The following is a 23,186-nucleotide window of genomic DNA, read 5'->3' on the forward strand; positions in this document are numbered from 1 at the left end:
CAATTGATGGCAAAGCTTTAGCCGTGCCCTCCCTCGGGCCCGCAGCGCGCCTGCTCCTCCGCCGCTCCCCGCGGGCGGCCGGGGCCCCCCCAGCCGCGCCCCGCCCCGCCCCGCGCGTGGCGAGCAGAGCTGGAGCGCGCCCCTCTCCTCCCGCGCCTGGCTCAGCGGGGCACGACGCGGGCGCCACGCGCTCAGCCTCGCGTCACACGCCTGGGGCTGCGAGCGCCTCCCGCTCCCCCGGCTGAGGCATGGATGCGGACGCGCCTTCGTGCCACGCGCTCGCGCCCGGGCGAGGCGCCGCGTCCTGGGACGGGGATGCTCGGCTGCGGAGCGGCGGGCAGGCTGGGACGCTCTCGAGCCCTCCGGTGGCGCTTGAGCTGGGAACCCTGGGACTGGCACGTGGCCCCGCCCTCTGTTCCCCCCGCAAGGCGTGCCCTGTGCCCTCTTGCCACCACCAGTCTGGTCTCCGTGCCGCCCTTTTTCATCACGCCAGCGCAACGCGAATCTGCGTGATGGTAGCGCGCCTTCTGTCATCTTCCCAGCCTTCTAGCCTGCCTCACTCGTCCCGAATCCATTAAAAAGTTGAACTTGGGCAAAGAGGTGGAGGAGATAGGCGAAAGAAAGCGAGGGGGCCGCTTAGGTGATCGTGCACCTGCCTCGTGAATCGGCAAGCGTTAGAAAACGCGAGTCAGGGGATCCCAGAAAAAGTAATCGGGTTGCTGCGCTCAGTAACACCCCTCCTCGTGCTGAAAGGGCCATTTATGCTCTGCTCGGTTGAGCCTTTGGCGACTGTATCCTGACTAGTCTGTGTTTGCCAGCAGCAGATCCTTGCCAAGTTGGCGTTCCGGCCGGGAAGCGACTTTGCGCCTACCCAGGCTTGCTGGAGCAGTCTTCCTGTGGCGCCCAGACCTTTGAGGCCAAGCGCCTTTAAGAGTCTGATGGTAGATTGTGAGCTTCCTGGAAACCAGGAAAATCTAATAGTGTTGTTCGCGTTTCCTCTGAGCCTGATTGCCATTGTATTCAATAAACATATATACCCTGCGAGTGGAATTGTTTACGTTCCAACTTTCAGAAAAGCAAAAATCATGTCAGGCATAAACTCCAGAAGCTAAGGTGCCGTCTCTGCGCACAAACGTTACACGTTTAAACACTGGAAATCACAAAATGCCAAGTCAGGCCATGCTTTCCTTGCTCCAAAGTGAATTCAGAAATAGGTTGGGACTGTCTGCCCTTAGATAAGAAAATGAAATTTGTTTTATTGTATATATTATTAATGATAAATGGGAAAAAAACACATACACCATTGTTCTCATTTTATTAATGTTTCTATGTTTAATAAGTGCGGGGTCTAAAGTGCATATACTAAAGAACGTTCCCCGATGGAGAGGCTTGCAAATGCCGATTTGAAAGAAGACTGCGCTTTCCTTCTTTGCAGATTAGAAATTTGAGATGTGAAAAACACAGGGAATATTTTCCCAGCCTTTGTACTTGACCTAAGGAGATTACTGTCTTCTATTTTTATTTTATTTTATTTATTTTTTTATTTTTTTATTTTTTGTTTATTGCAGTAACATTGGTTTATAACACTGTAAAAATTTCAGGTGTACATCATTACACCATTCTATTTCTGCATAGATTACATCATGTTCACCACCAAAATACTAATTACAACCCATCACCACACACATGTACCGAATTATCCCTTTCACCCTCCTCCCTCCCCCCTTTCCCTCTGGTAACCACCAATCCAATCTCTGTCCCTATGTGTTTGTTTATTGTTGTTATTATCTACTACATAATGAAGGAAATCATACGGTATTTGACCTTCTCCCTCTGACTTATTTCACTTTGCATAATACCCTCAATGTCCATCCATGTTGTCACAAATGGCTGGATTTCATCGTTTCTTACTGTCTTCTATTTTTAAATTTTATTAGAAAAACCAAAAAATAATAAACGTTAAACATAGATAATCTGACATAAGAGAACTTAAGCATTTACTCTAAAAGCTCTGTTCTCTTAAGTGTCAATCTTCAAACTATTGTTCAGGCAATTGTAAACTATTGTTTTGATAATGCATATATAAATATTTGGTTAAAAAAAGACGATTAGAAATTAAGCAAAAATTCTTTTATGAATATCTTTCTAAAATTTCTCACGTTCCTTTGTTTAATAAAATCATGTAAACTAAGATTTTTGTCAGACTTTTGGAAAGAAAATGCATTATGTGTGGATATGTCCATGTTTATTGTTTCTAGTGTCTCTCTATTGCCTTCCACTTCTTTATATAATGATTATTGGATTTTCACAGCTCTGCATGCAAAGGACTTTCCGTAATTTAAAACGAATTAAGTCAATCATTGTATAAATAGTTAAATTTTATTTTTGGAGCTTGAAATTACAGAAGAAATTGATGAGGTTCTCTTTTTAAAAAAATCTGCTAGCACTTAGCACTTATTATTGACTGAATGACTGCACAAAGTAAATAATGACAGAATTTGCTACTTCTCTTTAAGGTAGAATGCACATTTTTCATATTTAATCCATCTTCCCAACTCTCAGCCAGATTGACACAAAATTCTTCCTGTCATCTTGAGTTTATAGAATGTTGGATTGGACAGCATATCTGTAGAAAGGAAGTTCTAGCCAATGTGAAGGATATTAAAATCTCCTCATTTCTGTAGACCACGTGTATCAGTATACTCAATTGTTAATTTTTAAAAAATGCTTGTTATTATTCTTTAGCCAATTGGGCTCATATGATTTTATTGGAAAATAAACAATAACCTATAAGAGATACTAGCTTAGCCTGGTGATCATTAACTACCAATCCTAGAATCAGACTTCCTAAAATTGAACTTTAATCAATTATTAATGACACAGTTTTGTGTCATTTGACCCTTAATATAAACCATACAATATAGAATACAGCAGAATGGAGTTAAGTTCAATCATGAAGAGAAATATGGGTGGCTGTGCATTCCAACACCTCTTTGCTAACAGTCCCAAATATGTGAATATATTGCAATGGGGCACTGTGTGACTGAAAACATCACTCATGTCGCAAACCAGACCTTTGAGCTCTGCTAAATTCCCTTAAAATGTGACTATTTTGGAGCTCTGAGGAGCATAGAGTCTGAATGTACAAAAAGACTCATCAGATCTAATTCGATGCTGCTCTCCACAATAATAGTAATGATTATTATGATTTCTACTTGAGTTTTCAAAGCGTGTTCCAGGCACAATGCTAAACAGTTAACGAGAGTGATCTCATTTCATCCTCATAAAAATCCCGGAGATAGGTACTATTATTTTCCCTGTTAAAAGTAGAGTAGCAGAGGGTTGGGGAGTAAAACTTACCCAAGGTCACAGCTGAAAAGTGGCAAAACTGGGAATTGAATTGAAGTCTGCCTGAGTCAAAGATCATGCCCTGAACAAGTAGGGCTATTCAGACTGGGTCTTCTACTGCCGTGTAAATCTTGGTCAGAGAAAAAGCTGAAGTACATAAATCCAGCCCCGCCCTTTGGGGAACCCTCAGAATTCACGAAGCACATAACAAACCCAATCTGCCTTGCTGTATCTCCTCTTTTACCGCAGAACAACTGCTTCATAAGCAAGTCACAGTACAAAGATGATTCGTGATACGAGGGGCTTAATTTTTGTGTATCCAATTTTTTTTTTTTTGCTGGGGAAAATGCACCCTGAGCTAACATCTGTTGCCAATCTTCCTCCTTTTTTTTCTTCCTCCCCAAAGCCCCAGTGCATCGTTGTGTATTCTAGTTGTAAGTCCTTCTAGTTCTTCTACGTGAGCTGCCGCAACGACATGGCTACCGATAGACGAGTGGTGTAGTTCTGCACCTGGGAACTGAACCCGGGCCACTGAAGCAGAGCGCATCAAACTTTAAACACTAGGCCATCAGGGCTAGCTCTCTAGGTATCCAATGAAAACTTTTTGCTATTATTTTGTTTTAATTTCTGATTCCCATGGACTCTGACTTGCTATATTGATAAGAGCCCCAAACCTCAGAGCAAACAGAACAAAGACCATCACCAAGTCCATGAGGTGAAAATAAGCTCACCATCACCTCCTCACTTTTCCTTTTGGCTCTTTCCTTTTTCCTTTTCCTTTGTCTCTTATTTTCTTCCAAACGTCAGCTTCTTGTTTTCAGTTTCACCTATACACTCTATACTTACGTGCCATACTCCACATATTTTAAATGTGCAAATTAATTTGTTCATGTTTAATAATTTTTAATATGTGCAAAATAATTTTTGTCACTTTTTGTCATAATTCTCTTTTATTATGCATTATAGACTGCATTACAAAATGTTGATCTATGGATCAAATTGTAACAGAGAACAATGATCAGAGGAACAAAGATTTCCAGAATAGTGGAAGTGATGGAGATGGCTAGATCACCCGATGAGTTTTAGATTCTCATCAAAAGATATATGTTTTTTAAATTGTGAGGAATATCTCATATAAAGAGCAAGCCAAAAAAAAAGCTTATACTTTTAATGATTTTGATTACATGATAGTAAACATCATTAGCTTATTTTATATATCCTTATAAAGCAGAATTTATTTTCAGGATTAGAAAAATGTCATCAATGAAACTGCTCTCTAATCTAGTACTCAATAAGTTAAATCTTTTAAAATAATTTCCAAAACTTCATGATGAACTCTGTTCAGAGTTAGTTGTAGAAAAGTTATGGAAATAGCAAATCTGCCTTATGGACTTTGGCCTTTTAGAACTGGAAAGTCTGCTATAGTGGATTCTTGTATAGCCCTGTATTGAGTCTCTGCCAGTGATAACCAGCCAAGATTTTAAAGGTGAGTCAGGTGGTGCTACATAACATCAAAGCTAAGGCTGTGTCCACAATAGCTTCTTGTCCTGCCCATTTTGAAGGTGTTACTTATCATAGCCTTTCTGTGATTAGCTTGTAATGCCTCCTGGGAATAAAGAGCTTCATAATATATTACAATTATTGCAACATAATTTATTTGACTTAAATACATTGCTGGCTGCAAGCAATACTTACTAGTCTAATAGTCCAGCACTAAGTAAATGAGGTCATGTTCACCATATCCACTTAATACTTTTATAGATGCTAATCTTTGTCCATATCTTTTTGTTCATCACCCTTCTGCAGAAGCTCTCAGATCCGTTGAACATAATTCTAAAATATCAAAACTTCCTGACCTGTGTTACATCCTCCTGGTATCACGGTCTGTGTGCTTCCCAAAATAAACATTAATTTATCTGCATAGTCAACTGGCATTTATTGGGAAGGTTAAAGATGACTCCCGGAATCCACTATTCTTTTTTAGGATTATACCCTCTGCCTTTTAACATAAAGAACTAATTGTATTGTTTTCAAAAAAGAAATAAGTGATTTTCCCTGGCAGATTGGTATAACCAATATTTTGTGACTCTTATTTCCTGTGGTTGTCTTAAAATCATGATGGCCCCATAGTCACTTTCTCAGGTCAGGCTTTAGCTCCCAGATGAGACTATTAACTATGTGTTTGCTCATAAGTGTCAGCGCTAAGCCTGACCCTGCACAGAAGGTCGATTTCTGCATCAAAGAAAGGACTTTACCCCTAGTGTTCAGACTTGTCATTATGTCACCTGTGTGTATTTTACTTTCTGGTTGCAATCCTGTTTTCAGTATCTTTGTTCTTGCCTTGTTTTCCATTCACTGTCTCCCACACTTTTTTCCTTGTTGTTTTTGAGGAAGATTGGCCCCTGAGCTAACATCTGTGCCAGTCTTCCTGTATTTTTGTGTGTGGGACACGGCCACAGCAAGGCTGGATGAGTGGTGTGTAGGTCCACGCCCAGGACCTGAACCTGAGAACCCTGAACTACCGGGCTGCCAAAGCAGAGCACGTGAACTTAACCACTATGCCACTGGGCCGCTCCCCAGTTGTCTCCCTTACTTTTGTGCAATAAAGAACTATGGTGTAGTAAATGAACTGTCTGAAGGAATATCCCACAAAAAGGGCAAGCCAGGTAGGAAAAAAAGTTAGTCAGTGACAGCATATTTGTATAATGAGAGGATATCAAGATTGTGTAGGTCTTTCTAGGGTGTAATTAGAAGCTGAGGTTTTCGTACTGTAAAGCAGATGCAGACTACTTTTAAAATTGTTTTTAAAATGTGATTGCTAATTAAATGATGCGCCTACTTATATTTACTAATTCCTTATCCTTTCATACCAAAAATAATCCTCTCTACCAGGCCATCTTCCCCAAACCATTTGGTTAAATACTCCCCTACCATTAAAACATACCTAGAGTTTCAGAAACCTGTCCTAACCCTGATCAAGCAGAAATTTTTACAAAACGCAGATGCAGTAAGATGGCTTTATTCATAAGTTTATCTTTTACATAACCTCTCTGTTTCAAACAAAAATTAATGACTGATAAAATATAAAAGGAAAAACACACCAATTAGACAGAGAGGAATTAAGAAACAAGGTAAACATCTTCCTGAACTAGAAATAGAAGCGAAATGCAGAGCAGGAAGCCAAGCTGAGGCCAAGGGTTGTAACTTCTGGGATTGGACACAGATGGTGGCCTTGGGTCTAAAGCTGCTTGTAGCAGACAGACGCCAGGGTGACCCCAGGATTCTCACCTCCTGGCATCATGCTCTCTATAGTTCCCTCCCTTTTCGTGTAGGTGGGAGCTTGACTTGCTTCTAGCCACTAGAATATGGCAAAGGTAAAGGGATTTTTCACCTGTAGCTAAGTCCCCAAATCGGCTGATGTGGGGTCAATCAAAAGGGAGGTATCCTGGGTGGGTATGACTTTAAGGGTTTCAGGTGAAAGCCCTTAAAGAAGACCTGGGCCCTCCCTGAGAAGAGAGACTCTCCTAGCAGGTTTGGTGAAATAAGTGGCCATGTTGGGAAGTCCTCGTGGCAAAGAACCGTGGGCAGCTTCTAGGACCTGAGAGGGGCTCTCAACCAATAGCCAGCAAGAAGTTGGGGTCCTCATTCATACAGCTGCAGGGAAATGAATTCTGCCAACCACTGAATGAGCTTTAAAGTATAGTCTTCCCCAGTCAGAAGGCAGCCTGGCCAACACCTTGATTGTAGCCTTGAGAAACCCTGGTCACAGGACACAGCTAACTTTCAAACTCTTGACCCCAAAATTGTGAGAAGATAAATGTGTGTTGTTTTAATCTGCTGAATTTGTGGTAACGTGCTATACAGCAATCGATAACCAATTCAGTACTCCATACCGTAAGAGGATAGGCCAGGTTCACCACTGGAAACCAGGGGCTGGGCCAGGACTCCCACACGTGTGAATAGAGTCAGAATAAAAAGCCTGGAGACCTGGCTACACAAAACCAGTGGCTACAGGGAACTGTGAGGACTCAAAACTAGGAATCAAATCAAGTTGCCAGTGGCTGGACCTTTGATATCCCCAATTTCTCCTCGGAGTAGGAGCCTTAAAATACTGATATAAAACTTGGTTCTGGGTTCAGGCTCAGGAGGGCCAGGTGAAGGCAATTACAGGCACCTGAAAACTATTAGACAAGAAAAGGTGAGACCAAAAGACAAAAGTCGTCCCTCTCCAGTCAAAACCAAATGTATACTAAAATCCAAAGACACATGAAGAACTAATGTTAAGAAAGCAAACAAACAAAACCCACAGTGCTCAAGGCATGAGTTCTTTGTAAATGAAATTAATTTTATGGAATCATTAGACAAAGACTTTAAAATACACTTAATGCAGCAATAACATCTATTAAAATAAAAATAAAAAATTCCTTTTGAATGTGCAGAGCAAAAACATATCCCAAAAAAAGTTTGAAATTGAAAAAGGAATAGAAATCTTAAAAATTCATTGTATGGAATAATTCTACAAATTTGTGAAGAGAAATTAGTAAGTCTTAGTATTGTTCTGAGAAATTCACTCAGTATGGAAGAGAGAAGAAAAATAAACACACACGCATGCATGCACACACATGAAAGTTAAGAGACCTGGAGAATATATTAACTCAATGATAGATGTAACTGGAGTTTCAGAAGAAAAGAAAGGAGGGAATATCAAAAGAAATAAATAATAGCTAAGAATTTTCCAGAATTGAAGAAAGATTAGATCCTCAGATTTTAATCTTTAACTGGTGTGTGGTTGTTACTAGACAGAGCAAACAGCTCCTACCAGAAGAGACGATATAATCAATGATCAAACCCTGGGGAGATTTTGAAAAATTTTAAATTCTTGAGCTCCACCTCAGATCCACCAAATTAGAAACAAATACAGAAATGTGTATTTTAGGAAATCTCCAGTCTGCCTCCCCAAAACTCATAATCCCAGTCTAATCATTAGAAAAAAGCATCAGATAACCTCCAATAGAGGGGCATTTCTACAAATTACCTGGCCAGTATTTCTCAAAACTGTAAAGGTCATGAAAAATAAAGAAAGTCTAAGAAGCTATTAGAGCAAAGAGATGCTTAAGGAGACATAATGACTAAATGTAATGTATCCTGGATGGGGTCCTGGACCAGAAAAAGGACATTAAATACAAAGTAAGAAAATCTGAATATAGTATGGACTTTAGTTAATAATCATGTATTAGTATTGCTTCATTAATTGTAACAAATGTACCATATTCATGTGAGATGTCAATAATGAGGGGAAATGGATGTGGGGTGTATAGGACCTCTCTGTTCTGTATTAGCAAGTTTTCTATAATCTAAAACTATGCAAAAATTTTAAAAATTATTAAAAATAAAAGCTCCCCATTTTATTTTGATCATCATCCAGATTTTAGAATTAATTCTTTATTTTACTCCCTCATGTTACAGATGAGAAAACTGGGGCACTCTGATTGTAAGCATTTGTCTAGTTCTAATAATTTTTAGAAATAATAGAAGTTGTTAAATTATGATTGTTGTAAATTGTGATTACAAGTTTCTTGGAAATATCTTAGAATTAACCCTGATTTGAATTTTGTAGATATAACTGAACAACAGCAATATAATAACTGTAGTTTAACTACAACAAAAGCTTAGTTTTCAAATCTTTAAATGGTACTAAGAAATGGAGTGGATTGCAAAATCAGCCCGCATTCATATTAAATAGTATTAAAGTTTGTTGCTGAAATATTTTTTCTGCACCGAGCCCTCACTCAGTGTATATACAGTTAATGAGAAGCATACATTCTTAAAAGAATAAGACATTCTTTCTTGCTTCCTCTTTTCTCCTTTAGTCTCCTCCCTACAACTATTTCCTCAAAGCCTTCTTTCTTCACACTCACTTTCTTTTAGTTTCATGGAAGAGAATCACCTCCACACAAAAGAGTTACTGTCCCACCTAGCTCACATATCAGCATAGTGTGTTGTCAGAACTGGTTTTTATCTGCTCTGTCTTCTAAAATGCCTCTCCTTATATTAAACTACCTCTCTGAGGCAGCTATCTTTAGTGAAAGGAGCTTCAGAATTTTACTCTGATACTGCCACCTACGAGGTAGGTGAGAGAACTTAAGCACAGCACACAACTTTTCAATGTCCCATTTTCCAACTTGCAAAATGGCAATGGGATACCTACTTTACAGAGTGTTGTAAAGATTAAATGAGGTAATGTGTAAGAGAATTTTCTAAAGTTTCTGATATTTTGTAGATATGTCACCAAATGCCATTTCTGAGAATACTTTCCACTTTATAAGGAAGCTTTATATAGACTACATGGGAAAAAAATGTATTCACTTCTCATTTATGTTCAGTAGTCAAACCAGTTTTTCCTAGACTGACTAAGCCTTGATGTAGTGAACTTGGATGTAGCCGACTCTAGATGGACTGAAGCCAGTATTGGTTTTGTAGGTTGTTGCTACTACAGTTCTTTTTTTTGTGTGTGTGTGTGAGGAAGATCAGCCCTGAGCTAACATCCATGCCAATTCTCCTCTTTTTTGCTGAGGAAGACCGGCCCTGGGCTAACATCTACTGCCAATCTTCCTCCTTTTTTTCCCTTTTTCTCCCCAAAGCCCCAGTAGATAGTTGTATGTCGTAGTTGCACATCCTTCTAGTTGCTGTATGTGGGACGTGGCCTCAGCATGGCCTGACAAGCAGTGCGTCGGTGCACACCAGGGATCCGAACCTGGGCCGCCAGTAGCGGAGCGTGCGCACTTAACTGCCAAGCCACGGGGCTGGCCCCCATCTACTACAGTTCTAAATGTTATTTTCCCCCAATATATTAGACATGGTGCAAGTGGAGTAGCTGTTCAACTACCACTTTCCTTTGCAACTCAATTTTAATTTCATCTCTAGGAAACAGCTTCCTTGTATGTACTTCCCTCAGACTCTGATGCCAAAGTAGAATAAAAGAATAAAATATGATGCTGCATGACCACAATTAGCTGATACATACCATCGTTACCCAACTACGTTAACATTAAGTTCTGGAAATTCCCAGCTTAAACGAGGTGGCCTTCTGAAACATTTGGAGCCATTCTCTGCATTTCCCTCCAATCCTATTTCAAAAGCTATGTGTTTTATAGCCCAGAAGTTCATGCTGAGGTTTTTTGTTTGTTTGTTTCTGTTTACTGCTGATTGCAAATTAAACATCTACCATCCAAGTTCCATGCTGTGTTATGGAATCTCAAGTTTGGTTCATATTCTTGTAAATCCATATATACTGGATTTCCATAACACATTGAGAGAGAAATCTTGGTGAGGAGACCCCTAAAGATTTCACAAACATAGTGAATACCAAATATTAACTACACTCATTCATTCACTTATAAACATCTATTGAATACATTCTCTTTTAATACAAAGGTGATAAGATATTGGTCTTTGCCCTCAAGTAGCTCGCACTTTATTGAGGGGGGTAAAGGGAAAGAAGGAGGGATGGCGAGAAGAGAGATAGAGCTACAGAGACAGAGGGAAAAGCAAATCATTGTTGTAGAGGGAGAAAACGCCAGTAGAGCTAACAACAGAGTAATACGGGAACAGAGCTGAAAAATGTCTGAGGGCTTTCTGAGAAAATGACATTCTAGCAGAATTTGATAGCTAATTTATTTTCAAGCTAATCAGTGCTGCCATTAGAATTTAGTTTCCGTGAGAAGAGGGACTTTGGTTTTTATAGTCACTGTTACATTTTCAGTGCCTAGAACACTAGCTGGTTCATAGTATGCTAAAAATCTTGTGTTAAGTGGATGAATAAATGACTGGCTGCTTAGCACCAGAAGCCCCTGCATGAAAAGATTTGCTCCCTAGACAGCTGAATCATATCTAAATGTATGTGACAGCTCCTGACACCATTGGTTTTCACCTAATTTCAAAGACAGCTGGAGTCAGGCTGATTAAATAGGTGACTCCAGTCTTAGATATTTCCATGGGGGCCATGAAGAATTTTAGGAAATAGGAAGGACCTGATAAGAACAAATAACTTCCAAAAAATAGTCTGAAGTTGAGAAAGAGGAAAGTAGACCTATTTCTTCCACTAAAATTCCCCCCACAAACACTTAGATGTACATGGCCTGCTGGGCTGGACCAAAATTCAGCAAAAGCTATATGATATGATAAAAACTCATATAGAACAACTTCTTGGATCAATTGAACAGAAATAGAATGAAGGTGGAAACTGATCGCAGATGTTCAATATGCTCTTTGAGATACAGCCCAAACTAACGACATTCCATTGTAAAATCTTCACTTCAGCAAAATCAAACAGTCTCCAAGCTGTGGATGTGAGCTGTGTGGGAGAAATTATATTATAAACATAGAGAGTTATGGAACATACTCTTCCCCATTTCCATTTTTTAAAAAATCCTAACCATCATTGAAATGTTAGCTCCATTGTGAAGCATTCCTGAAATGACCTCTCTTTCCTTCATGCACCCATAGCTCTTTGGTCAGGCTCTTCTCATGACAATATGGTCTGTACTGACTTATGTACATCTCAAAATCCTGTTAGAATGTGAGTTCCTTGTACACATTAACTATGTCTTTTCATTCTTGCATCTGACCCCGTATCTTCTAATTTCCCCTTTCACAACAAAGAAACATACACACATACATTTGTTGAATGAATGCTGAAAGAAAACTATAACCTGATATACTCAGCAGAAATACATACTTGAAATTTTCTAAAATAAAGAGGAATCCATAAAGCAATACTGATACAGGATTTATGGAAGGCAATGCAACTATGGAAAATAAACAGTAGGTAATCAAAAATTCATGATATAAAAATCATGATATGACGTTAAGAATACTCACTGATACTGGTAGACATATTTTATCAAAATTAGGGAATTTATGTTAGATATGTTCTTATGGGAGACTATACCTCTGCCTCTGATAGCTTTGGAATCAATAGCACTTACACATTATCAAAATGCCTTTTAATGATCACCCAGGAGCCGGTGCTTATCCCGTATATCAGTTAGGCTGCCTTTATCTAGAAATATTGCATTACTCATCTACAGTGGCCTAAACAATAAGACCTTTATCTCATATAAGAAGAAGCTTGGAGGTAGGTGGTCTCAAGTTTGGTGCAGTGACTCAATGGTGCCATCAGAGTTTGAGTTCTTTCAATCTTTCTGCTCTCATGGTGATAATATGGATGCCATAGCTGCTGATCCAGTAACCCAAGCAAGAAGGCAAGGAGCAGACAGTAACAAAGCCTTTCTCCTTGAGTCCTTCTCTTTTATAAGGAACATCTTTCTTAGAAGACATTTCTCAGCACATTTCCCCTCACTTCTCATTGACCAAGTTGGGTTAGGAGACCAGTCACTGACAAAGAGGAAAGGTATTGCTATTATGTGCTTAGACCAGTTAAAATACACCCAGTAGAGCTGGCACATCACTGCCTTAACAAAACTGTGATTCTGTTAACAAAGACAGAAGACCAATAACTCTTGGAAAGGAAACCACTGGTGTCTGTAACATCACACAAGATAGTCTCTGTAATCATTGTGAAGTAGACAGCAGACATTTGTTAGCCTTGATTTTCATTAATTAATAAAAATACCTGAAAATCCTTTATTGCTGTATTATTTAGTTTCAAATGATCTCTTCTAAGTTTGGGTAAAGTGGCAGTAAGAACTGTTTTAATTTACAGGATCTGTAAATAGCAGAGAATGATTACATTTTAACTTGTAATGCCTAATCAAGTAATATAAGTTAATGAAACAGATTGTTTTAACAAAAATAGCAGAACTTAGACATCCCAATGAATGTTTTCCTACAAAGTAATTACCTTGAGAAACTGTGTACACTTCTAAAGTAGGTACTGGTCAAAGGAAGAACTAATCTTGAAGAGCTGCCATGAGGGCCTGTGGCACAATTCTTAGGAGTATTTTCAATAATCTTTGTCTTTTGTGAATGAATTTACTTATTGGGAATAAATGCCATTCTGAGCCACGCCTGGTGAATTAGATCAAATCAAGATGAGCCAGGGCATATTTAGGTCAAAACATAATATGACTACTAAGAAACATCTTGCATGTGTAATGTGGCTTGTTAACATGCTCTAGAATCAATTCCAAATGGGAAATTCCAAACCTACATTGAGAAACAGAAACAGAGTGGAAGGGCATCCCAAAACATAGTTGAAGGATGATTTTTAGGCAGTTACATATGAAAGTATTTTTTAAATGAGTTTATATATGTATAGTCACCTTCAAATCAAACCAATTTTTAATAATATTAGCCTTAAACATATGGTTCGATATAAAATATGTATTTCTGAAAATATATCGTTGAAGTGAGATTCTCAGTTATTAAAGACATGTATCTTAAGTGCTTAGGACATAATAGGCAATTGATAGATGCTGCTGGATAATTGAGTGATTCAGTCAATCTCAAATAATAGGTTGAAGAACACTTAGAAATGGTGATTTTTTTAATTATGATTTTGTGATTAATATCTGGTAGTAAATGTAGTCTTCCTATTGACATAGAGTATTTGGAAACTCAGCTCATAGAGAAGTCGCCTACTTAAGTGTATCATAATAGAACCTGTATTTTCCACTCTACCTACTACTGTCATGTTCAATGATACATTGCTGTGAGAGAAGATTCATCACATAGAATAATTGCCTAGGTTTTCAGAAGCAATACAAATTACATAGATCCAGGATTGCAAATCTCACCATGGATTTGGCCTGCAATGATGGTCACAACAACTAAAACGTTACAAAATAAGTAATCAAGGTAGCTGGCACAATCCTAATGATATACGTGCTTTGCTCTCTCCTGTAGATGTCTTAATTACTAAATTAAGCAATTAGAAAACCACTAAGTCATTTAGAACTTTAGTTGTCTAATTATAAATCTTACTGTACTGTTTACGGAAATTACCTTGAAGTAGCAGTAGCATAGTTCACCTAACAAAATGGTTGTGTTTAATTTTAACTACACTTGTATGAAGGGAAATTAGCCCACAAAGAGAGGGATAAATTAGTGTATGTGAACATGCTTTCTAGATGCAGAGCTACCCCTGTCTTTAACTTAGGACATGATAAGAACAAACAGAAAATAGTGAAAGACGATCAGGTATTTAACTGACATAGTGTCTTGGTGTCTTGTTAATGCGATGCACATTTATTCTACCTGAGTGCAAAAATTCTCCATAAGATTTTGTTTGCCTTTAACCTGTTGCATTTTCCCTGCTTTGTTTTCCCAAAAGTTATTTTAATTTTCCCATTTGTATAGGAATGTAACACAGACACATACATAACACATCACTCTGAGTGTCTCAAATGGATGTATTTTTATCACAAGGACCGTCAGTTCATGGCTTTCTTCATTGTTTCCTTTAATACAGTATAAATGTAAGAAGAGCTGGAAACTATCTTGATTGTATATTCCTGAGGAACTGCGCCTTTACTCCTGCATTTCCCAAAAAGGATGCTTAGCACACGCTTGCTGTTTGCTGATCTGGACTGGGAGATAAGTATCCTCTCTTGGCCATCTCACAATTTGTGTAACTTTGGAAAAATCGCCTTTTGTATCTGAGTCTTTTTCCTCATTTGATTATTGAACAACTTGGGTTATTCTGTGTATGCTATGTTAGTCCCATTTTGCATGTGTATACTGTCTCTGCAGAAATTAAGGCATTAAAAATCTGCGTTTTCCAATTATTCACCCCATGCTAGTTTCTGCTACAAACACACACACACACATATGTAGACACATTTATATTTCATCATCCTTTCCCACTTGATGGAGAATATTATGAAAAACACTGTTGCCTTTTTTTTTTTTTTTACGAGGAAGATCAGCCCTGAGCTAACAACCATGCCAATCCTCCTCTTTTTGCCGAGGAAAACTGGCCCTGAGCTAACATCTGTGCCCATCTTCCTCCACTTTATGTGGGATGCTGCCACAGCATGGTCTGACAAGCGGTGCATCGGTGCGCGCCCGGGATCGGAACCCAGGCCGCCAGCAGCGGAGTGCGCGCACTTAACCGCTACGCCATGGGGCCGGCCCCTGTTGCCTTCTTAATCAAGTTTAAGAGTGCACGAAGTGTAAAGGATTATTACCATTATTTCCCATTTGTATAGGGATGCATTCTCCTATTTAATGCTAATCTCCTGCAATGTACTGTTCCCCCAGAGAACACCAGACAGCTTTGAAATCATTGTCTCACTAATCATTTGTAGAATCCTTGGAGGTAGCCTGATGATAAATATCACATGTATTTTATAAAGAAATAATGATCTAGGACAAAGTATGACTTATTAGCTCAGAGAATAAGAGATCATTAAAGACAGGTCTGGAATTCAACTAAGAGATTTAGGTTTCCTGGCCAATGATGTTATACAACAAATAATATCATGTATGAAAACTACTACAAAAATTGATCTTTTATAATTAAGTTGTTATTTCAAGTGTAAAAAGAAGTCAGGAACGTCCAGTCATTTCACACTGAAATGATAACTCCACCAAGACATTCATAGCAATAGTTCTTTGATCTCTGTAACACAATGAATGTACAGTCAAAACCAAGGACCAAGAGGGAAAAAAATGTGATGCAACAGCTTTTGAAGGATCACCCCATTACTATTGTGTTTAGGAGTGCACAGCTATTCATATATATATTACAGGATTCTGAAAGTATATCTCATATACATAGAGATATCTAGATAGATAGATATAGCCAGCCCTGGTGGTCTAGTGGTTAAGATTTGGTTCTTTCACCGCTACGGCCTAGGTTCCTTTCCTGGCCAGGGAACCACACCACCCATCTGTTGGTTGTCATACTCTGGTGGCTGCATGTTGCTGTGATATCGAATGCTCAGGTAGGTCCAGGGTCCAGTTTGTAGGGTCACCTATGGTGGACAGGTTTCAGGGGAGCTTCCAGACTAAGATAGATTAGGAAGGCCAAAAAAAATTGGCCACGAAAACCCTATGAATAGCAGGAGAGTGTTGTCAGATATAGTGCCAGAAGGTAAGAGGATGGTGCAAAAAGACTGGGCAGGGCTCTGCTCTACTCCAAACAGGGTTGCGTGGTGTCAGAATCAAATGGACGGCACTGAGAACAACAAAGATAGATACAGATATATAAACTGGGTTATTATGAACTGGATTAATTGAATACAGTTCAATTCCTTCCCCACTTTGTAATCTGTTCCAGTATGTCAGGGTGCTCAGCTGATAATTCAAGACCGCAATGTGTGACAGATACTAATCTCACCAGATAGACCCTGAGCCATAACAGTATAAAACTATAGAACAGTACTTTCCAAGTATGTATTGAACTTTGATTATCTAGTCAGCACTCCACTGAATTCTCTAGAAGGACTGAAAAGAAGCTATGACATCCTAAGCTTTTCAAGAAATAGGACTAAACACTCTCACTGTGCAATCTGAGGATCATCTTTAATGTTTCTTGAATGCTAGCTTTTCCATTGTCACTAATAGTGACAAACCTTTTGCTTGTAAATTATTTTTAATCTTACAAAGTATGTGGAGTGCCTCTCTTCCCTGCAAGCTTTGCCTGGCTAGCCTACTCAGGTCTCAACTTAAGTTCCTCTTCCTTGGAAAATATCCTCTGAGCCCTTGTTAGGGTTGGTTGCCCATCTCTGTTACATCCTTCTACTTCCCCTGTCCTGGCCATATATTACTTGATTATAATTGTTGTCTCTATCTTCTGCTAAACTATAAGTTCTATAATGACAGGGACATGGTACATAATGGGAAGATGATGAATTAATGAATGACAGTAGATATATTTCAGAATCCTGTTTCTTGAAATGTGTATATGAATTTCCAGGTATATTACTATAAATCCAAGCTCTCCCAGATGTTGGAGACTTGTAAGTTGAAAACCACTGGAGCTATAATATAGTCAGAAATTTTATTTAAAAGAAATCGAGGTACTATCTTGCTATATAATGCAAGTAAAATGTACAATAGCTAACATTTGTCACACACGTACCTGTGCCTGTATGCCAAGCAGTTTACCTCATTATTGAATTTACTTCTTACAACTCCCAGATGTTAACACTGTTCCCGTTTGGGGGCAAATTAATTTTGTCAAGCATAAGTCACCAAAGATCACATAGCTATTAAGTGACGGGGTCAGGAAGTAAATTTGGGCAATCTACCGGTCCCAGCTCTTACCTACCATGCAATACTTATCGTATGCTTCCTGCGCCGGTTATTAACTTACGTCTCAGCTTCACACCGCCTTTCCCCCTTGTACTTGGTGATTCTGAGGCCGGGAAGCCGCATTTCTGCTTTTTCCTTGGGTCTAGGGCTCCGCCGAGAGGGGGCGCGAGAGGGCGACTGCAAGGCTGGGGGAGGAAGAGGCGGGAAGAAGCCGCGCGGGGCTGCCTGGCTGCTGCCTGTGGGCTCCTTGTCCGCGCGCGCGTCCAGCGGGCGGGTTGCAGGTGCAAGGCCCGGTTTGTATTTGTTCGACACTTACAGAACCCGCTTCCTTAAGCCCCCGGCCTCGGAGGTCTGAGTCCATGGTCCACCCGGCCCTTCCCCTAATGTTGTAAATTTCAGTAACTCCATCTTCTTGGTTCCCCCGTGTTAGAGATGAAGGCTGCTTTCCGCACTTGCAACCTTCGAGAAATCTAGAGTTCTCCTTCGTTTACCTAAATTACAACTTTACACTTAGGTAACATTCAAGCTCCTGGTGTATCTCCTGACTGAACCCGCACCCATGCAAAGTTATGCATGCATCAAAGAAATAAATTAACAAAAAGAAATTAAGTTTAAAGCTTAGAAACTGTCAAGTTTAAATCTATTAGTCATGCATCACATGAATTCTTTAAATAATCTTTTCACTTCTATTATAGCCGTGTATATAGAACATATACATATTGCTGGCTAGATAACCATCCATCTCTATCTGTAGATAGATATATATTTGTAGATATCTTAGGCTAGCTAGCTATATTATATAGCTAATATTAATTATATAGCTAAATAAAGCTAGAAAACACCAACTAGTTCAGCTCCTAGTTTGAGCTTTAAGATGTTTGATGAGGGGATGAAGAATCATCACTTTCCACATCTAAAATGGATAATTAGAATATCTGTACTTCTTCCTTTCCAGAAAAATTGCCATAAGGCAATCTGTGAGTTTATATTTCCGTGTTTCAAGTTACTAGATTGTTGCTGCTGCTGATACTGTTACTGTTTCCACACCATTCTAGCTGTAAGTTTAAGTGAAAATTTTTTCAAGTTTTCATATTTGGAGAATTTTTAGCAAGTGGTATATGTGGCCTTCATCTGATCATCTAATATTTTAATCACTCCTATGCTAGATACAGAGCCAAGTGTTAGTTATACAGTACAAACAAGACAGAACATGCAGCTCCTGCACTGCCCCACAGTCTAGCAGGGTAGATAGATGTCAAACAAATGGGTATTTTATAAAAAGTATTTAATTTTAGGTCATTTATGTCTGAGTTTTTTGGGGGCTCTTTGGTGAAAATAAGAAAATACTTGATATATAACTGGACAATAGCAATAAAAGTTTTAAGATTTTTTTTCTAGAAAATAAATTCATCTCAATCAAGTTCATGAGTTACATGGAAACCTCAGCAAGATCAAGGAGCTACAAAGTGACCATGTGTTGATAACCCTACCTTCCCTAATTTTAGGCCATGTCTCCAAACTTAAATGTCTACACATAGTCAGCTATATTTGTAGAGTAACAGGGTGCAATTTCGTTGACTCATGAGTCATATCTACCTTTAGTATGTACAGTTCTCACAATCCACACCCTAAACACTTTAAAAACTTTTTTTAGTATTACTACAGAGTGGCTTAGTTTCACTTTATGAAGGGTGTGTGACTGGGAAGAAATGAGAGCTGGATGATAATATCTGAGTCTTGGGCTCCTAACATTCATTGTCTTCTCTTGCTCTGCATTCCAGGCAAGTTTTAATGCTGTCATTTGCAACTTTTGCAATACCCAGGAATCACCCAGGAGGCATGTTAGAAATGCAGATTTCTGAACTTCACATTCAGAGATTCCCACTCATTAGGCCTGGGATGTGGCTCAAGAATCTGCATTTTCAAGAGTAACTACTGGTTGGGAAGCTCTAACGCAAGAGAATCATTGCTTTGAAGATTAGCAAGGTGCACCAGACTGAGAGTGAACCAGGAGATAGGTGTGATATGGGGTTAAGATCAAAACATAATGTAAATTACATCCACGAGGGTTCTGAAGACATCAGAGAAGATGATCACTGTCATTGAAGATGACCATCTGAAGATCATTGTTCTCCAAACTTACCTGATGAATCACCTGTAGAACTCTGTAAAGCAGGTCATTCCTGGCTTTGTCTCCTAGAGCAGTGGCTCCCAACTTCGTGTGCCCCATAGAATCACCTGGGAAACATTTAGCAATCCAGATATACAGGCCACACTGCAGACTGAATCAAAATTGCTAGTACTTAGGCCCAGCGTGAGTCTTTTTTTAAAGCTCCCCTGTGATTTCAATGTGCAACCAAGGTTTGAGTGACTGTGTTAGAGATTGATTCTAGAAGTCAAGGGTAGTGACCAAGAATCAGTATTTTTAGCAAGAGCTTCAAGTGATTCTTATGAACACAAAGTTTGGAAGTTACTAAATTTGATATATAAGGATCTATTTCAAATTATTTAAAGAACCATCCACATTTGACTAACTTCATGCTATACAGTGCAAAAAGGTAGGTTTCTCTTATTTGGGATTGATGATTCTGACAGTTTTTAGCTCAAACTACCTACTTATATTTTCACCAACAACTGCATTAAATACACACACACACACATATATATACACACACATACACCCTATAGCATTTTTACCCTTATATTGTGAAATAAGAACTCAACACACAAGTGACAAGTTATTCTTTTAATAAGACTTCCTGCCACTTTACTAATGTGATGAAATATTACTTCGCTGAAAGATGATTTTTAGGGTGTGGGGTTAAAATTGCTTTTCCTGGTTTAAACTTACTATTTGTCTTCATCATGTTCTTTAGAAATCAAAGTGAAACAACTTGTTCCTAAGAAGAGAAACTCCACCCCACCTTCAAAAAAAACCAAACTGGAACACAACGTTATGTTCTACTGAGCACAGTAGAACATAGTGAGGTTATGTCTTAAACCCTGTCCAAAAGGGTAGAGAGCTACCTAAAAAATACCTCAGTGATATCCTACAGCACAGACACCAGCGTAGCACCATGGTCGGATTCCAGGAAACCTTACCTATGATTTCTTCCATCACGTTCTGTAGTCATCTCATAGAATCACAAGATTTTACATCTGACCTGGACAGCAGAGACGTCTGGCCTAGTCCAACTGCCATGCTTGAAAGAGAAGGAAACTGATGGACAAAGAAGTGAGCTGATTTTCCTCAAGTCACACAATGAGTCGGTGCCAGGTTTCCATGCTTCCTGACTCTCAACCTAAAACTCCTAAAACCCTCACACACTATTGGTCTTCTCTTCCAACCCACACACCCCTCCTCCTTCACCTCTGAGGAAAAAAAAATCAGCCAGATAAAACTGTGCTAAGAGGATGGTGCTGTTGTTGTGACGCAGAAGATGTAAAAGTCTTTCTGGGTCTGTCCTTTGTATGTATTTTCTATCTTTCCCTTCCCTTGAGTCTTTTAGGAGTAAGAGTAGGGCCTGAGTCAGGAAGGTAAAGACCGGAGGAACTTAGTAAACTATGTCCTATCCTTTAGAGAGATTTCTCTTTCTTTTGGTCCTTGTGTGCTTATTTCTGCTCCTCTCGCTTCTACTATAGTCTCTGTGATTTTAAGATGTCGTGAACAGGGTATGTGTTCCTGGGAACAGCCTGTTTTTCATCTAGGCCAGAAATTCTCCAACTGGTATGTATTCTTTGGCACCCTAGAAGTCTCTGAGAAATTAAAATTAATCTTAGTGTATTCTGTATCTTTTGGAAGACAACCTGTTATCCTAGTGCCCACATTTGTGTTTGTGTTCATAGGTGTGTTCTCATCAAATGAAGGCCAAATAACAACACAGGATGCTATAGGAAAAGTTTGTAGTGGTTCAAGAAAAATGGGAGGATAATTGTCATTACAGAACAGAGGGTAGCATAGACTCCATAGTAGTCAGACTATATTTTTACTGTAATTGGGTATTTTGCTGATTTGGATCCACTTATTTGTGCAAAACAACTTAAAATAGTGTAAATGGTAGCACTGTGGCTCATTCCAGGAAACCTATAAGTGAAGTAGTAAATGCAGTCACATGTCACTTAATGACAGGGATACATTCTGAGAAATGCATCGTTAAGCAATTTTGTCATTGTGTGAGCATCATAGAGTGTAGTTACACAAACTTCAATGATATAGCCTATACATACCTAGGCTATATGGTACTAATCTTATGGGACCACCATCGTATATGCGATCCACTGTTAACTGAAACATCGTTATGCGGCACATGACTGTAGGCCAAAAAGTAATTTGTATGTTCCTTATTCCAGCAATCACCAGATGAGATACTGTATTCCAAAGGATTTCATAAATTGCCATGATACTTATCTTTAAGTGAACAAGACTGTCCTGTATGGTTATCAAATTATATCTCATTAAATTATCATTTGTATATTGCTTGAGGGCAGTTTGATTAAATATTAAATTTGATTATACAGACCTAGCAAACAGGGATGGACTAAAGCTTCCTGGTCAAAAGCTTGGGCTCTAAGTTAGGATGCCTGGATCCAAATCTTAGTTCTCTAAAGCCTAGATCATTTTACTAGACAAGTTACTGACTATCTGTCTCTTAATTTCCTGATCTGTAAAATGATGATAATAACAATTTCTACGTCATAGAGTTGTTGTGAAGATTAAATTAGTGACACATGAAAAATACTTAGAATAGTGTTTAGTGTATATTAAATGCTCAAAAAAGATATAGTAGTATTGAAGTTGAAATATAGAAACATTTTAAATCTGATTTTACATCTTTCTACCATTAAATCCAGCACTGGTGATTTAGGTTCAGTAAAATAGCATTATCTGTCACATCAAAAATACTCGTATTCAGGGGCTGGCCTGGTGGCACGGTGGTTGAGTTCGCACACTACGCTTCGCCAGGCCTGGGGTTCGTGGGTTGGGATCCTGGGTGTGGGCCTATTCACCGCTTATGAAGCCATGCTGTGGCAGGCGTCCCACATATAAAGTAGAGGAGATGGGCCAGGAGGTTAGCCCAGGGCCAATCTTCCTCAGCAAAAAGAGGAGGATTGGCAACAGATGTTAGCTCAGGGCTAATCTTCCTCAACAGAAAAAAAAAAAGAAGAAGAAGAAGAAAATTCGTATTTAATTTCATTTAATGGGTGAAGAAGGTTCTGCCTTAGGAGTTAGGCAATCAGGTCAGGAATGGTCAGTATATTCCAGGTTCCTCCAGAGGAAGGAGTGTGAGAAAAAGTGTTAAATGAATGTTCATGCCAGTTTGATCTGAATGGGACACAGGATTATGTGGTGCAAGATAGAACTGAAAAAGTAGTTTGCTTTCATTCATTTATTCAATACATATTTAGTCAATATTAAGTAAGTACCTGGCACTGGGAATATAAAAAATAGGGGTACTGCCTGTCTACTAAACATATATAATCATATCATTATAATTATTCCCAGTGTTTTGGGGACCCAAGAGGAGATGGGCCATGAGAGTACCAGGGAAGGCTTCTCAAAAAGGGTGATTTATCAGCTTGGTCTTATGGATTATAACGAGTTTCTTTTCCATGTGGAG

At 39.0% G+C, this 23,186-nt stretch overlaps 1 long non-coding RNA gene across 1 annotated transcript; it reads left to right on the top strand.

Annotated features, from left to right (window-relative positions):
- Positions 1-17,834: 17,834 nt before the first annotated feature.
- Positions 17,835-22,288, top strand: LOC147915872 (uncharacterized). The gene is made up of 3 exons (XR_015553842.1): positions 17,835-18,625; positions 19,350-20,126; positions 20,445-22,288. It is a non-coding gene; the product is annotated as an uncharacterized LOC147915872 (long non-coding RNA).
- Positions 22,289-23,186: the final 898 nt, after the last annotated feature.

Source organism: Ceratotherium simum, chromosome 12, assembly GCF_057802395.1.
Source record: "Ceratotherium simum simum isolate JZ-2026a chromosome 12, ASM5780239v1, whole genome shotgun sequence".
NCBI lineage: Eukaryota > Metazoa > Chordata > Mammalia > Perissodactyla > Rhinocerotidae > Ceratotherium > Ceratotherium simum.